An 18433-nucleotide genomic window follows, 5' to 3' on the forward strand; every position below is an offset into this window, starting at 1 on the left:
ATGAATCCCTATTTACTTTCTCTTTGGCACTTAGTATTTTGTAAACCCTTATGTCCATCCTCCTCAAATGTCTTTTTCTAAACTCAATAGGCCAAGCCTTTTTAGTCTCTCCTTATACGGAAGCACCTCCATACAAGGAACTGGCACCATCTTTGCACCCCTTATCTGTAAATTCTCTAGTGCTTCTACATCCTTTTTGAGGTGTGAGGACCAGAACTGGGGACATTATTCAAGGTATGGATGCATCATGAATTTATAAAAAGGGGCATAACTATATTTCAGTTTTGATTACAATTCACTTCTTAATCCCCAACATTTTGTTTGCCTTTTTACAGCTGCTGAGCACTGAGCTGATTTTAGCAAACTGTCTACAATGACTCCCAGAACTTTCCTTTGTGGCAACAATTAATGTAGAGCCCATCATAGTGTAGGTATAGTTTGGGGTTATTTTTGCTCAGGTGCATCACTTTACACTTATCTACACTGAATTTCATCTGCCATTTAGTTGCCCATTTGCTCAATAACACCAGTGGTTTGTTAAATCACTGCACCAAACATCTGGTATTGTACATTTTGGGAAAGAAAAGATGATGTCAACCCAAAGGAAACAAACATTCAAAGAAGTTGGAAAGCAGGGGTTGGGATTGGTTATGGTATGCCTGGGGCCCTGGTATCTTTAAGTTTTTGCGGAAATAAGTAGTGCCAAGCTGATAAGGGTGTAAAAGTTGAAGAAGGTTCTTAATTTATATCTGTCCAAAACAGCAGTAACTATCAAGCACCAGGAACAAATATTTGTTCAACCAGCTCTACAACTGTACAGTAATAGAGATTATAATACTCTCACAAAAGCTTAGTTCCCATTACAACCAGGCTGTTTGACTGCTTGGATTTCAGGAGCTGTCTGTTTCTTTGTTTCCTTCCTTGGACTCTTGAGGGAAAAAATCCTCTCTTTCTAAAGGCATCTCCTGTTAGAGGAGTTTCAGGGACTACAGTATCTTTGATGCCTTCAGTATGGTCCACATCATCCTGAGGTTTAGTAGTGGCCACCCTGGCAAAAGTTCTATCCAGCCGTGCAAAGACAATTATGCCACTGCCAAGTCTTGTGTCAGTACTTTTTTTTTTTTTTTTTTTTTTTTTTTTTTTTTTTTTTTTTTAATTCTGTCAAAGCAATTTCCTTTTGCTCCAGCATTGAACGGTGTCCTGGGAGCAGCACTGAGTAGCATCCTAAAACAGATGCCTGCTTATCCTCACATTAAAGTGACTGCTACTAAGGAAATTTCCTGCCCAGCAACTGAAAGGAAATGCAGGACCTCTGCTTAGTTCCATGTACATGCACAAGACCTGGCTGCTTTGACACTGCTAGAATGCTAATTCAAGTAAATGATTCCAGGCAGGCTTAACTGCAAATGTAGCATTGCTGCCAGTATCTGAATGAGGAGATGATATCTAGTCAACTGAACCCCAGAGAAGTAAAGAGCTAACAAGTAAACAGCAGGTAATTCCTAGTGAGCGTGTCTACGTGTGCAATTAATGAGACTGAATAAACTCTGGAGCAATCTACGCCAGAGTAAACTACTCCTGGGTGCAGCATCTACACATGCACCCAGGTTAGCAGCAACCAGGGTTTAAACCAGGGAGCAGTTCAGACCAGGGCTGCTGCTGCCCCCTACAGCAGCCAGCAGGAGGTCCAGGCTCTGGCCACAGCTGCCTAAGTGCCAACCCCAATCTTTAAAAGGCTGCCCTGCACTTTGTTCCCTGGCCACACATTTCTCTGGCCCTGAGCAATCGGCAGCCCACTGACACAGCCTTCCAGGATGCAGTCCCAAGAGCCTGTGCCCAGCATGTCACGGACGCTCCTTCCCTCCTCCCAGCAGCGGAAGCCAACACCATGGCCTTCTACTCACCACCACACTAGCCATTCTCCAGAACCAAAATGATGGCCACCTGGCCCTGATGGCTCTCAACTCTGTCCTCCCCACTCTGTCCCTGGCCCAGCCCATGGTCCAACACACCCGCCAACCTGGACTACCTGCCATTAGCCTACCTCCTAGACCCTGGCAGCAATGCCAAAAATGGCCACATGGTTGCCAATGGAGCTGGCATCCACAAGCTCATGGTGCCCTGGCCCTGCTACTTCTGGGCCTCCCCACCAGCCAGGACTGGTGGCACCACATCATCCTGCACACCTGAGACAATGACCAGTAGCTTGGCTCTTTCCATGCGACCTGGCCTACACTCCATGAGCTAGTCCAGCATCTCAGCCCAAACCTGGAGCACTAGCCCACCAACATGTGCCAATGACTCCCCGCAGAGATCCACGTGGCCATCACCATGCTGAAGCTCTCCATGCCTGCCAGCCTGTACAACATCTCCTACCTGTTTGGGATGGCCAAAGCAACCACCAGGGAGGCTATCCTTGATGTCTATGGTGCCTTCCAGTACATGCTGGCCAACACCGTGGTCTGGGTTACTGAACCCCTTTGCGATGATGGCAGGCTTCTGAGCACTCTGCTTCCCCCAGGGCACTGGGGCCCTTGATGGGACACACATCCCCGTCACCTGTCCTCCCCATGTGGGCTGCCCCTACTACGCTGCCCTTTCTACTGCATCATGCTGCAGGCTGTGTTGGACCGCCAGGGGGCCTTCATGAACATCTACGTCAGCAGGACTGGCAGCACAACCGATGCCCAGATTTTCTGCAACTCCCCCCTGGCAGCCCTGGTGGAGAGTGGCCACTTTCGGAACTCCACCCTGGCAGCCCTGGTGGAGAGTGGCCACTTCACACCAACAGTTCCAGACCTGCAGCTGGGTGATGTGACCATCCTGCCCCATCTCATTTGGAACTCCATGTACCCACCGCTGCTGTGGCTCATGCATCCCTACACTGGCCACCTCAACCAAAGCCACGTGCGCTTCAACTGGTACCTGGCCCAGAGCTCCTTCAGGAGCCTCAAGGGATGCTGGTGCACCTTCACAGCCCACCTGAAGTTCACCGAGCCATCATCACAGCCTGCACATCATCTGTAAGGCCCAGGGAGAACTCTTCTATGAGACCTGGGTGGAGGAAGCATGACAAGGACTTTTGGCAGCAGGAGTGCGAGTTGTGGTGCCAGTGCGGATGGGCTAGCTCCCCTGAAGACCTGGGTGAGCCACACACCCAGCAGCGGCAGCCAGGACACGGTGTCCACAATGTGCTCACAGACCACCTCCTCCACCAACCCCCACAGTAGGGTGCCTAGGCAACTGCCTACACACCCCAAGTCCACAGTGCAACCCCAAGAACATGCACACTGCAGACAGTTGTCAAACCCTAAACTTTATTTCCCTCCCCAGAACAACAGATGCCCCCTACCCTCCCAACAACAGATACCCCTCTCACTATCCCCAACACACCCCACCAATAAAGCACCCTCATCTCCGTGAAACTACATACGGTGTTTATTGACAAGCATCAGAGGAGGAACAGTGGGAAGGAGGAACTTACGGCGTAGGGCCTGGAGGGAACTGCCTAGCACCCTGCCCTTCATGGACACTATCTTGGGTCTAGATGCTGTGGCAAGGCCGGCAAGCCAGGGGCTGGCACAGGACCAGGTTGGGCACTGTCCAGTCCATTCAGTCCACTCCCCTTCCTCCTCCATGGGGCTGGGGCCAGCAGACCCCATATAGGGAACTAGTCCCACCATGGGCACCTCCTACTCAGAGGCCACATGAAGCTGGGGCAGGTGGTGGACAGTGGGTGGCCAAGGCGCTGGGGGGCTAGGATCTGGAGCAGGGCTGGGTGCCCTGCCTACTGCAGGTGGCACAGCACCTTCTGCCATGCCCACTGGGAAGCCTGCAGCAGGCCCACAGGTGGCTGCCAGGGGAAGGCCAGGGCCTGGATGCCAGGCATGGCAACACACTGCCAGGGCCGGCACCGTACTAAGAACACACTAATTCTCCTCACTGATGGCTGCTGCCCAGCACACCACCTTATACTGCTACTCCTGTGTCTCGACCAGCCTCTGCAGGAGGGCGAGGTATACCCTGCGGTCCTGTGGTCCACCTAGTCCATCTCACAGAGCTCTCAGCACCAGGTCCAACTCTCTTCCCTCAAGGAAGACTGTCTGATCCTGGCTCTGGCACTAATAGAGTCGGTGCATGTGAGGAACACACCTGCAGAGGCTGAAGTCATCCTTGGGGGCCCAACTCCTGTACTGCCAGGTGGTTCTGCCCTGCATCCAGCAGCTGGTTCTGCAGAGCAAGGACAGAGAGGGGCATTGTGAGAGTTTGCAAAATCTCAAAGATAACCCACACTGTCCATAGGAGTTGTGTGTTACCCACCCTCGGTTTAGGGGTCATGCACAGACAGGCACCCAGGGGCCATGGTAAGTTGCCCAGGCAGCCCCTTCAATGGGTGGCCACCAGAACAGCCTTTCCTCCCTGATTCCACAGTGGGAGCGGGGAAGCCACTTGCCACAGGCAGCCTGCCACCCAGGCTGAGCCATGGCTGGCCCCTCCCAGCAGCTGCCACAGTGGCTCCAAAGTGATTCTTCCCGCCTCCATCCCCGCACAACTTCTGCTCCCTATAGGCTAGACACTTTGCTCCCATGCTGCCAGGCCTGTGGCATCCTTGTTCTGGGTCATGGGCTCCTGGCCAGCTAGGATGCAGACTTGCTAATGGCCCTCTCCTCTCCCCTCCCCCAGACAGGCTTCTCTGGAGAGGCACCCCAGGCCAGGGGCCCCACTGCACACAGGATGCCCCAAGCTTGCCCCTAGTCAGAATTGCCCAGGCACACTGCAACAAGTTATTTGAGCACTCTGAGGGCTGCCCAATCCACTATGCCCTGCTGCTGCTGATTGCAATGTTTCTCGCAAAGGGGCAACTGAGAACCTGGCACAGGGTCCTGAGCTTCAATGGCGCCCCAAGACAAGTCCAAACTTCCCCGTAACGTGTGCCACCTGGAGGGATATCTCTGCCTACCCCTGCAGCCAAGGAGATTGCTGCTGCTATCAACGAGTCTCTCCACATGTGACAGGCTACTGGCTGCCTAGCTGGGATACAGGTGCATGCTCAAAAAAATTCTGAACTGCCTCCCTGCATGTTTGGGGGAGGGAAACTCTGGCAGATGGAGTGGGGTGGGGGAGCTCAGCCATGCAGGACAAGGAGGGAAGGGAAGGGCCCCGAACCTCCCATGAGGGGCCCGTAGCTCCAGGCATGCAGCCTGGGGATGGGTTGGTGACCTGGCACGGGCACAGGTGGCTGTGGTGTCTCCTCCCCCCCACCCCTCCTCCCTGTGTGCAGCTTACCCGGCAGGTGTGGTAACCACTTCCAGTGGTTGGATAATATCCCCTAGCCATAGAGATCAGGTCCAGCTAGCCAATGTGTCCCAGGGTGCCTAAGTGCAGCACTTGGCCACTCAGGCAATGGCCCCCTACAGTGACAAGCTGGAGCTGGTGTCAGCAGGGCACATCCCCTGTGATGCAATGCCATATGGGACAGAGGTGGGAAGACTCAAGTTTGTCCAGTAGGACTAAGCTAATGCAGATGCTTGCATAAAAACCTTATTTTACAGTCATCCAGAAATTAATTCAATCTGTTCTCAAACTGGATTAACCAATTCACAAGAAGTGCTTATGAATGTAGGGCACTTTAATTCAAAACACAGACACACACACACATTTAGACAAGCTGTATTAGGGGAGAAGGGAATTCCAAATTAAAGTACATGAATAAAAGAGTCTACTGAAACTTATTTAATTAGCAGGGGTTGGTTTTTCACCCAAACTTCTTAAGGGTTTGCTTCAATAAGGAGACTCAATTAATTGTGGATTAAGAAACATTTCTTAGCTTTTCCAGGATACCCATTCCACTGGTGGCCTAGCCCCTTGCAAAACTATAAAGTGAATAATATCTGCTATCCTCCAAAATAGCAGAGACCAAATCTGTACACAGGCATAATTGTTAAAAGGCTAGATCAAAAAATAGTGCTAGCATTTTGCTATAAATGCAGCACAAATCTTCTGTTCTTATCTTTTCCATTTGTCCTGGATGAAAGTTTCACATTCATGGGCCAGTTTCTAAGAGAACCGTATTGCCTGTATATGAGCTTGACTGTCCCACTTTTTAAAGTGAAATACACCAGTGATGACGAATAATGATCATGCAAAGTGATCCCATAGTCCAGAAAGAATCGAAAGGTAAAACCCTAAGCAAAATGCATTTGGAAAAAAGTGGGGGGAAAAAAGCCAAGACAGTAGAAGACAAAGCTTTATCCAGTATATGAAAAATTATGCTTCCATGGGCATTACTAAGAGCTTTGTACACAAATCTTTGCACTGCAAAAAGCAGGCTACTTTATTTTATACCTCTTACATTATAGTCCTTTTTCCTTCCCACTTCACATACCCACATTTTCTCCTCTTCCACATTCACTGGAATCTATTAAATCATCCTCCTTTGCTTCCAACTTTCTCATTTGATGTTTTCCTTTCCATCCCTACCCCTATCTGTTACTTTTTTAATGTCCTTGCCACCAGGAACACCCAACACCACACCACAAGGACTCTTCATTCAGTTTATAAAATGAAATGAATGACACAAGCAATCTTCTATTGAAGCTAATAGCACTTCCCTAAGGGCAAAGGGGAGGGGGGGTGTAAATCACCTTTTCAGAACCAAATTTGCAGCAATTAATAAGAAAGTTTAATGGCCAATACTATAATTTAATAGTTACAAAAGATAGCTGTTAAAATATAGCATCACATATTAAAACGTCTTATTAGTCTCTGCAAATTTACTAACCAAAAAGATGATTGCTAAGGTGCGAGTTTTTACTGCTTTGTTCCTACTCCATTAGCTAAAAACACATGGAATAATGGGAATATGTGCTGCAAAAGGACTGTGTGGGACATCTCTTCCAAAAATTACTTGCATGCCATCAGTATACCACAGTTCTTTCCTGCTTTCTTTCCAGTATATTAGAAGATATACTCCCAATTCAGGAAGTTATACTGTGGGTTCTTTGTCTAAAAGACTGAATACTCATAATTAAGGAGTCGGACTTGTAAATTTCATTCGCTTCAATGGATCCATTTCCATACTTAAAACACATGTATAAATGCTTTCAGGTCCATGACCTAATCACTCTTGGAAGGACCTTGTGTAGTCCTACAGGAAGTTAGACTACAGGAAGTCTTTTTAATATTTAAGATAGAACTTCAAGGGAAAATAAACAAAAATAAATAAATAAAATTATAGAGCCCCAGTAATAACAACAAATGTAGTACTAGAAATTGGTCATTAAAACTATAACATATTATTAAATGCATAGAATTTAGGGGAATATTCCTATAGATTTAAAAAAAATATTTTAATTACAGTTTATTTAAATTCCTTCATGTTGAATATACATTACAACTGAAAATAGCTAACAAATTACCAACTTAAGAAATATGCATCAAAAGATGCTTACCATCTCTGTTTAATGACCCATATTCAATGACATTTAGGGCAATGTTTTTGTTAACTCATTTTCAAGCAGAAGATTCATTAAAATAATAATCTTTTAATTATGCACATTAGTAAGTTTTCAGAAATATTAAATAGATGCACAGAAGATGTATATTCTGTGTCCAAGCATGAACACTCGCATCAAGGCCCCTACTTCTTGAATACTGGGAAGTAAAAATACACATTATGGGCAGAACCCAAAGAACACTGAAGTCGGTGGGAGTTGCCAATTGGAGTCTTTCTATGAATTTTACCAGATTGTGAACTACACCCCACATCCTTAGGTGCAAGATCAAATTTACATCTTAGTTCTTGGGCACTTTAGATGGAGGCAGTGGCCAAAAAAAATCTTTTCTTCATTACTATTTGGCAGGATTTCACCTGTTCCTCTCAGTGGCAGACCTGACCACAGCAATCCATTCTTTTAATCACTTCCACAGTGAACTACCATAATGTTTTCTACTTACAGCTAACAGTGGAAGATACAGCTCATAAAATGTGTAGCCATATGTCTCCAAAATGGAGCCAGCAGATGAGAGGTAGGAGAAAAATACGATCATACTAGTGCTGCTTGCATTAAGCTAGCTCTGCATCCAGTAATGGATGCAGTTTTAGGGCTCAAGTCTCCTTGCCTTAAAAAAGAAACAGCCTACTTTGTCTTCATGCTGATCTAAGAATACCATCATTAACAAGAAAAAAATGTAGCTTAGTGTATTTCTGCTGCTTAGCTGAGGCATGTCTACTCCAGAAGTCAGGAGGAATGAGCACATGTATTCCATTCTTCAATATACAATGAAAGATAACTATTTGCAGAGGTCTTTCTGCAGCAGAAAAAGCAGCAACATCTTCCCTGACAGATTCTCTTCCTTCTGCAACAGGTCTAGGGACAGCAGAAAACATAGTCCTTCCAGGACACAAGGACAGACTTTAGTTCTCATACACAATATTCAGACACTGCACTGACTGGCATAATAAAAAAAAACAAACCTCACAGAAAGAGACCTCAGCTGCTGCAAAAATGCATAGGACAGAGGCAGTCTGAGGTATTTATAGCCTGAACCATATGTACAGCTGCAATGTTCAGTACAATGTGTCTTGAAAAGAAATAAGAAAAATATGAGGATAGTAAAACCTATTGTTCACTATCACAAATGTGTTCCTTACAACCTATCCCACTATTTAATTACTTAACTGGCTTGTCATATTCTACATCAGCTGAAGCTTCCAATTGGACTAAGAGAGCCCCACTAACCACCTATTGCAGCAAAACAATCTGGACACGACAGTAAAAACGTAGTTCTGGCAAAGACCTCCTCCAAAGGAAACAGTCAATCATTGCAAAATCAGAAATGAAAAGAGCCACTGTATTATCAGACCCACCTACAACTAAGATGGACCCAAAAAGCACTCCTGGAACACCTACCCCTTAAATAAAGGGTGTCAAACTTCTCAAATGATGGGAATGGTGGGTACAAAAGCAGAGAAGCTATCTGTAAAATCCTTCACTTGGTTCTACAAACTAAACATCAACATTTTCCCTATGAGGAGAGATTTTGGGATCTGGGACTGTTCAACCTGAGCAAAAGGCGGCTAAGAGGCGACTTGATAGTTGCCTACAAATATGTCAAGAACACCAGGCCCTAGGTGAACAACTTCAGAAAAGACCTCCCCCCTCCAGGGAAGACACGGATCAATGGACACAAGCCAGTAGAGGAAAAGTTTCAGCTGCACATAAGAAAAAAATGTCTTTTCTGTATGGGTACGTAGAAGCTGGAGCACACCTCCAGCAGAGGTGGTGCAGTCACCATCTCTGGCAGTCTTTAAGAGGAGGCTGGACAAATACCTCGCTGAGCTGGTTTGAGCCCAGGTACCTTCTGTTCAGGGCAGGGGATTGGACATGATGATCTTATAGGTCCTTTCTGGTCCTTCTTTCTAGGATTTGGAAATCACAGAATACAGTAAAATCCCTGTTATCTTACATTCTACAAGCAGGAATACTCTATTAACTGGAATTTCTGGCTGGCCAGCTGGACACATGTGGGGGGCAGGGAAAGCTCTCACGCAGCGGCCACCGCCATGACCCACCAACCTGCATCGCTGCTGCTCTGTGTTATCTGCCTCAGATAACTGGAATTTTTACATAACCGGCACCCAGCATTTCCCCCACATGCCAGATAACAGGGATTTTACTGTAATATACTTTGAGCTTTGGCCAGTTTGCATTCAGCCAAGTCTGCATCTCAGCCAAGCATCTGGAAATTCCTGCCTGATGCAAAGAAGGGTGATCTGCAAGTCAACGCTACAGCACTAGCATCACAGCCCAAACTACACTTTCCACCAGAACCCTTACACATGCATTAAGTAGACAATGATGGCAAAAAAACTCTCCCTGGCAGAACTGCTCAAGGTACAATGAAAATAGATACACCCCCACTCCCCCTCACATTGCATGAATTATTATGCAATTTCACCTTCTTGGAACACTCTGAAAAGAAAGAACGGAGCTACTCAGAAACGTCCCTCTCTATCCATGCTAAGGTCACAATCTATTCAGCAAGGAATAGTCTATAAAGGTACCATTCAAAGCCTGCTGACAGGTTTAAATCGGTAAGGCCACATCTTGTTCATTTCTAGGAGAGGGTCATCACGAATAAGAACTATTTGGGCTCCATACTATCACATACCTAAACCAGGTTGATAGGGAATAAATAAATAAATACAGTTTCCAGATACTGTCAATTGTCTCAGTGTCACCTTCTCAGTAATCTTGTCCAAAAAAAAAAAAAAAAAGCAGGTTAAAGCCAGGAGACATTTTAACTCTGACATTTGATGACTGGCATGTTTGGTTCACTAAGAAACATCAGCAGTAGAAACAAAAAAAAACAAAAAAAAACCTGTCAAAGACCCTGAACGCAAGGAAGCTTCTGAAAGTTTCTCAAGCTTATCCCAACATTAAAATGGATCCCATACACAGTTAGTTTTTTCACCTTTGGTAAGACCTCAGACTAATTCTGAAAGTGTTAGTAAAAGTAAAACATGACGCAGACTAAAATGTCTGAAAAAATATGAAGTCTGATGATTTCTTCTATTTCAAGAAGGTGAGAAAAAACAAACAGAAGGCTTGAATACTACGCACAGGGCACTGAAAACCTCATAACCAGCAACTGAAAACCTCAAAATTCCGAAGTATCATTAGTATTCATCAGTAAAGGATCATACATGTTATACTGTTATAGCACTATTTTTCTATGTAACAACACAGTTTAGCATATAAGGGTAGTAATGAGTGTTCCAGAAGCATTTCAGAGCAAACAGAGTGTTAAGTCCCTTCAGCCGATACTGGCTCATCATTGACTGACTTGGAGAAGGACCCTCAGCCAGAAGATTAATTACAACAGCAGATGGGTGTATCTAGGGGACTAGTGCAGAAATGAACATTAAAAGTTTTTAAAGATTCAGACTGATTCAAGATCAGAACTACTGGAGCTAACATGCTTAAAGTATGCAATTATTTTACCATGACTGAAGTAAAAAGTGTATTATACAGTATTCTGCTTTCCAAAATGATTTCCATTATATAACAAGCAATTCCTGGCAACATGATACAGAGGCCTAACTAAAAGGGCCTTGTGGCACAGGACACTAAGCACACTGCAGTAAGCATTACCATGCCCTAATAAAACCTCATAAATTCCAAGGCATTATTATTATTCATCTGTAAAGGACCATACATGTCATAGCACCATTTTTCTATGTAACAGCGCCTGAAGGGCATCTGCAGTCTACTGTATTTAGATTGCGGTAAGCATTGCCATGCCCTAATAAAAACCAGAATGTGTTCTGAGCAATCACAAGGTAATGCTTATTATCGTCTCATCCCACTCTGGATGGGGATGGAGATAGCTGTGCACCCCTCTTCCTCACCCCCCAACACTGACCCCAGCACCAGGTGCTGCAGCTCAAACAACCCCATAAGGATATGCAACCTCCTATGCCAGAGCCTGCACCCTCCCTGCCACATGCCCACCACTGTCCAGCCCAGGAGTGCCTACCCCTTGCACATCAGGGTGAGCTGGGTCTCTGCTAGAGCTGTGCAAAACAGCTGCATTTCAATTCGGTTTTGGATTCAGCCATTTCGGAGGACAATGCTTCATTTTGGTGTTTTGGATTGCTGTCCTGTTTCATTTCGGCCACATCTCCTCCAAATCAGTTTCAAACGGGCTGCAAGCTTCGCACAGCCCTACTGCCCAGCTGGGTGGGGCTTGGGGCCTGGGGCTTCAGGGCCCCAGTGGGGAGCAGAACAGGGCCATGGGTGGCTCGTCTGGGGGAGGGGGAGGGCTGCTGCCCTCCATGCAGGCGAGGAGACCCCTGCGCAGATCTCTGATCCCTGTCACACTGGGTCATGGGGTAGAGAAGCAGCGCAGTAGCAAGCAAGCCTGCTGGTCCCTGCTGATCGGCACCTGGAGTCTCCTCGCCACCACTGCCCCGGATCTCAGCTTCCTGCAGAGCCAGGTTGCATGGCAGGAACCAGCACTGCCCTGCCGTGCAACCTGGCTCTACAGGGAGCAGAGATCCGTGCCAGGGGTCTCTTCCCTCCTGCTGCCCAGCCCCACATTGCCGGGGCAGCACGGGGCGGACAGTGGCAGCAAGGAGACCCCCCGACATGGATCTCTGCTCCCTGTAGAGCCGAATTGCATGGCAGCTGTTTCCCTGCAAGTCTGGCTCCAAAAATTTTCTGAAACATTTCCAAAACGTTCTGGATGTCTCGTTTTGTTTGGGAGATGTTTCAGATTCAGATGCCTCGTTTCAATCTGAACTCAGTGTTTCAGGTGCTGAAACACCTCCAAAACAAAATGGCTGCCAAAATTTCGCACAGCCCTAGTCTCTGCCACTCACAGCAGGTTGTGGGAGGCATGGTACACCGAGCCCAGGAGAGACTGTCACTCCTGCCGTTGGAGCCACATCTGCTGCTAGATCCACATGGCAAGCTGCTTCTCTGCCACTGTCAGCTGTGAACTGGCACTAGTGTGGTGCCAGGGCTAGGACCAGCATTCAGCTGATTGTCAGTCCCAGCCCGCAAACTGCACTGGAATCTTAAACTCGTATCATCTCTATGGAGTAGTCTGACAAAAGCTGAATACATGTTCCTTATTAGAATCTGGAGACACTCCTCCCATAAAAGGTCATAATTTTGCTATGATTCAGTCACACTTAGTATGCGTCTTAGTGTGGACACTTAAGAAAGCATAACATGTAACATGGCCCAAAGAAATCCAGTTCTGACCTAGAACCCAAACAGAGGCAAGTAAGTACTCCTCTCCTTGGTGCTGAACTGTTTAAGGAATACAATGTATCAGCTTTTTCAACTTTAACCATAGCATAAAAGTAGCATGTAAGAATTACAAAGAAAATAAACTAGCCATAGAAAAGGTGGTATCCTCGTAATGGACACAGAAAAAGAAATGGGAAAGAGCTCTCTCAATGTTATGTTGGCGTTCGGTTTAATACTCATTTTTGCACAATATTTTTAAACAATTCTCCCAAACGTTAATCTTCATGGGTCCATGAAAATTTTTGTGCTGGATTAAATCAGCATCCCACCTATTCCAGTATCCTGTCTCTAACAAAAGGTCAGCATTAAATGTCAGAGGGAAGTAGAAGACAGACTTAAGGGCAATTATGAGATAACTTGTCCCTAGAGTAAATTTTTCCTAATTCGCAATACTCAGAAGTTGGTGTAGACCCTCAAGCATGAGGGCTAGTATCCTTTCTAATGCTGTTAGTGGCCACATACAGGCATTCAGTTTCTACTGGAAGAACTGCCATTCTCCCAGTAGAAACCAGAAGTGTACAGATGTTTTCACTCTCTCCCAGGCCAAAGATAGCAATTCAGAGAGAAAAAATAAGCTTATCCAACCAGGAAGAAGTCTGTCCCAGGAAAGTTTCTTGTGGGAAAATAAAAGTTTGTACACTTTCCATAGTTTAACTCCTCCTGAGGACCATAGTTTCATAGTTGATAGGGTCAGAAGGGACCTGAGGAGATCATCTAGTCCGACCCCCTCCCGTGGCAGGAAAGAGTACCGGGGTCAAACGACCCCAGCCAGATGTTTGTCCAGCATTTTTTTAAAGACCCCCAGGGTAGGAGCCAGCATCACTTCTCTCGGAAGTTGGTTCCAGATCCTAGCCACCCTGACAGTGAAATAGAGCCTCCTAATGTCTATCCTGAAACTACCCTCTGCTAGCTTGTGGCCGTTGTTTCCTGTAACCCCCAGGAGTGCTCAGGGGAACAGGGACTCTCCCAATGCCTGCTGGTCTCCCTTGACTAGTTTGTAGACTGCCACTAGATCCCCTCTCAGCCTTCTCTTGTGGAGGCTGAACAGGTTTGGGTCCCTCAGCCTCTCCTCGTACGGCCTGCCCTGCTGACCCCCGATCATGCGGGTGGCTCTCCTTTAGACCCTCTCCATATTGGCCACCTCCCTCCCGCAGTGCAGCGCCCAGAACCAGACGCAGTACTCCAACTGCGGCCTGACCAGTGTCACATATAGAGGGAAGATCACCTCCTTGGACCTGCTTGAGATGCATCTGTGAATGCATGACAAGGTATGGTTGACCTTCCTGACCGCATCCCCACTTTGTCGGCCCATGTTCATTGTGGCATCAATGATGACTCCAAGATCCTCTTCTGTCTCAACACTGGCAAGAAGGGAGTTCCCCAGCCTGTAGGTATGCTGCTGGTTCTTCCTCCCCAGGTGCATTACCCTGCACTTGTCAGTGTTGAACCCCATCCTGTTCTCATCCACCCACCCCTGTAACCTGTCTAGATCCACTTGCAGCCTGTTCCTTCCTACTAGCGTACCCACTTCACCCCACATCTTAGTGTCATCTGTGAATTTGAACAGGGTGCTTTCTACCCCCTCGCCCAAGTCACTGATGAAGATGTTGAATAGTGTGGGCCCAAGGACCGAGCCCTGGGACCAGGAAGAGTGGAGCTCTGGGGAAAAGCTCCTCTGCCTTCCCAAGACCGGGGTCACCCCAGTTTGCAACTAAACCAGCCAGTCCCACAGACTAGGAGTGGAGAGGAGAAGCAGAGCACCAGGGTCACCAGTGTGAGAAGTGGTTAGGGGGCTTGGCCCTGCTGCTCTAGTCCCCCAGGAATGAGATAACTAGGGTATCCCATGCTTTCCCCAAACTGAGACCACCCCAGTCTGGTGGAAGGCACAAGGAGCAGGGGAAAAGATACAGCTGTAGACTGGACATCTGTACTATTCCCTCCAGTCCCAAAATTATTTTGGGAAAAAGTTTCTACTGCTAGAAATTAATGGTTGTATACAGCCAGTATTTACCATAGGATTTCTGGAGATTACTTATTTTCCATATAAAAGGAATCAACCATTTCTAAATCCTGTTAGGGTTTTAGCCTTCATGGTATCAATTGACAAAGAGTTCAACAAGGTAATTTTGTGTTACATGAAAAAAAAAAAAAAAAGTTTTGATTAGCTTCGAATTTGTCACCTTCAAATTGCATCAAATGGTCCCTTGTTCTTGTGTTACAAAAGAGATTAAATAGAAGCTGCTAATCTACCCTATATCATATCTATATTGTTTACTTTTATCACACTGGGTCTTATTTATCTGTTCTCTAAGGGCTAAGAGTCCATCTTTTCAAGCATCAATCTTCATATAATTTTTTTTTCATAGCCCAAATTAGCACTGCTTATCCCTGGGCTCTTTCTAATACTTCAATATATCTACAATCAACACGAGAAGAATAAAAACTGTTTCAGATAAAAACTTCAAGTGCAAAGTGAGGTAATTCAGATTTTTATCTATATGACTGCATCTATAATCCCAGGAGAGGCTGATTTATCCATTTCTGTTGGAGGTCAGGATAGGGTGAGCTAGAGAATCCTAGATTGATAATCTGTAAATGAATTCTGGGAAAGGAATCATGGGGATTAAGAGAGGGAAAAATAGCTGGTTCTCTCAACAATAAGATGATCTACTTCTAGACGGAAATTGGTGGGAGACGATTCCTAAAACAAAGAGTCTTCCTTGTAGGTTCAAAAGGGAATTTTGCTACAAAAAAACAAAAACAAAAAACCAAAAGCCAGTCTCTTAGGATCAAAGGAGAGTAGGGCTGGAAGACACCTCATCAAGTCATCTAGTCCAACTCCCTGCTCAAGCCCTGACTAAACTACCCCAGCCAAGTGTCTGCTCAACCTGCTTTTGAAAATTTCCAGAGACAATGATTCCACAACTTCCATAGGTAACCTGTTTTAGTGCTTGCCCACCCATGTAGTTAGAAAATTCTTCCTAATCTCCAAATTGTATTTCCTCGGATGCAGCTTGAGACCACTGGTCCTAGTCCTATCCCCTATAGCTCCAGAGAAAAGGTTAATCTCCATCCTCTTAATAATTGTCTTATTTGAAGACCTTTATCAAATCCCCCCATGGTCTTCTTGAAGCCTTTACTCATAAGGCATGATTAGAGGTCTAGGAAACATTTTTTGTCACTTTCCATTGGACTTTCCAATCTGTCCACAATTTTTTTGAAGCTTGGGCCCCAAAACTGGATAGAGTACTCCAGGTGAGGCTTCATCAGTGCCAAACATGGTGGAAGAATCACTTCCCTTGATTTGGAAGAGACACTCCTGTTAAGAAACTCCAGTATGTTTTTTCTTTTCTTTATGTGGACTTCAAGACAGCAGAGGGTGTTAGGCCTGGTTACAGGTTTTAAAAAAAATTAAGCACACAAATGCACGTGCACACATATTTTCAGTCTTTGTTTCCAACATTTCGGGCCGGGGGGAAAAATAAAGTTTAAGGGAGAAATGATTGAGCCTAATGTTAGCATTGCACAATGGTAACTGAGTTTAGTTCACTTGCTAAGAAATGTTCATTTTGTATTATAAAGTGGAGTGAGATTAGTCTGATTTGCTCCTGAATATTACACTCTCCCAAATGTTTACATTTGAGAAACTGTATTCCAGAAAAATATGAATAGTTACATACTGAAAACTTAATTTACATACACTACCCCCCAAAATGAACATTTACTTATAAATTCCAAATCACCAAATTATTTGCAAGCTACAATTCTTCTATAAACACAACATTCAGCACCTTTGCAAGGCGCACACAACAACAACAACAAGCCCCAGCCTATGTGGCTCCTGGTAGGATGTTGACAAAGGCTTTAATTTTCTTAAATCCTAGAATTCTTATCTCAAATTCCTCTCCTTTCATTTGCTTAAAATGCCCCTGTCCCTGGGCTTCGAGTTTTGGGTCTGCACATCAGAACAGGCACAATCCTCCATCTCCAAAGACTTTCCATAAAATCCCCTAATTGCCTTTACAGGGAAGCTGGTCCTGGGTTTTCCTCTATACTTGCCCCTTATTGCAGCTCCGTACCCCTCAGTTTGCCATTTTACTGGCAGCAGAAAAGACTGCCAGACAGGCAAAAGACAGTCATCACCACCACCACCACCAATCTCTTCACTACTATCAAGGCTTTAAACACTGTGTTTCTGGAAGTCTAACATTTCTCTTCTGGACTCCAGACTCTTTTCTCCTTCTCCTGCTATCATGATCATGGTCAGTGGCCTACATTGTACAAGCCAGAGAGTTCATCAGCTTATGTTACCATGTAAGCAGCTTTTTTTTCTTGCTTTGAGGAGGCTAGAAGGAATCTGATCTTCCTCGCTGTTCTGAAGTGCCATGCTGTCCCCAAAACCAGAGCTTCTCCCACTCCCACACTAACTAATATACAGAATACATTACTGTTTTCAAGCCATACTACCTGTAGACGATGTAAGAAACTGACACCTAGAACAGTCTTTTTGGCAGGATGAGAGCTACGATGGCTTCCTATATACATAAGTTCTCATTAAATGCAATGTCTCTCTTTGCCACCGCCTGCGATTCCAAGAAATGACAGTCCAGATTTTCATCCTGTGTTGGCTCTGCTGCTTACTGCAGATACACAAGCATATGATTGATGGATTCAGTGCTATGGAAGGACTATTTATTGGCAAATGCACAATGGCTAAGGGATTCCACAGATCACAGCCAGAGTGGGAATTAACAAGGACTAGAGAATACTAAATTTAAATCTAAAATGAGTATCTGACAAATCCACGTATACATTTATCTGGAGTTTGAGCAGAAGTAGTAGATTTATGCCACAATTTATTACAAACAAAGTAAGTACACAGGAGGTACATGGTCCCACTAGGGGGAATGCCATACTGGATCAGGTATTGGCAACGGGGGATGACATGGTAGGGGACCTACAGATTGGTAGCCATCTGGGGGACAGTGATCACCTAATAATAGAATTCACCATAAGACATTGAGTGGGTAAAATAACTAGTAGGGTGAAAGTACTAGACTTTAGGAAAGCTGATTTAAATGAACTCAGGCGATTAGTCAAGGACGCACTGCAGAGTAGGAGTTTTGAAACGATAGGAGCCCAAGAAGGGTGGCTGTGCCTTAAGGAAATGATCCTTCGGGCACAAAGCAAGATGATCTCCATGCGGGGTAAAAGAGGGAAAGGGGCCAGGAGACTTCCCTGGCTGACCACAGAAATCCAGGGCAGCCTAAGGGCCAAAGGGGAGCACATAAAAAGTGGAAACAGGGAGAGATCACCAAAGACAAATATACCTCCTCTGCTCATGCTTGTAGGGAGGCAGTTAGACAGGCCAAAGCTACCATAGAACTGAGAATGGCATCCCAAGTAAAGGACAACAAGAAATTGTTTTTTAGATATATAGGGAGTAAAAGGAAGGCCCAGGGAGCAATAGGACCCCTGCTAAATGGGCAGAAACAATTGGTGACGGACAGGGGGGACAAGGCTGAACTCCTCAATGAGTTCTTTGCCTCAGTGTTCCTAAGCAAGGGGCGCGACAAGTCTCTCACTGGGGTTGTAGAGAGGCAGCAGCAAGG

At 45.7% G+C, this 18433-nt stretch overlaps 1 protein-coding gene across 32 annotated transcripts in view; it reads right to left on the minus strand.

The window, feature by feature from the left end:
- ENOX1 (ecto-NOX disulfide-thiol exchanger 1) overlaps window positions 1-18433 on the minus strand; it is a 542128-nt gene that overhangs the window by 491884 nt on the left and 31811 nt on the right. For 16 of the 32 annotated variants that reach the window (XR_003092514.1, XR_003092515.1, XR_003092516.1 and 13 more), the window contains exons 1-2: window positions 4153-4236; window positions 2926-3054 (exon numbers count right to left, since the gene is read on the minus strand). The exons of 10 other annotated variants lie outside the window; for them this stretch is intronic. The gene's annotated coding sequence lies outside the window, so the exon portion shown is untranslated. Of the gene's footprint in view, window positions 1-2925; window positions 3055-4152; window positions 4237-18433 lie in introns of those variants that run through there. 6 more of the 32 variants (XM_025196197.1, XM_025196195.1, XM_025196182.1 and 3 more) reach the window with 4 other exon arrangements.

The sequence above is a fragment of the Alligator sinensis genome, unplaced genomic scaffold (genome assembly GCF_000455745.1).
Source record: "Alligator sinensis unplaced genomic scaffold, ASM45574v1 scaffold59_1, whole genome shotgun sequence".
Taxonomy (NCBI): Eukaryota; Metazoa; Chordata; order Crocodylia; family Alligatoridae; genus Alligator; species Alligator sinensis.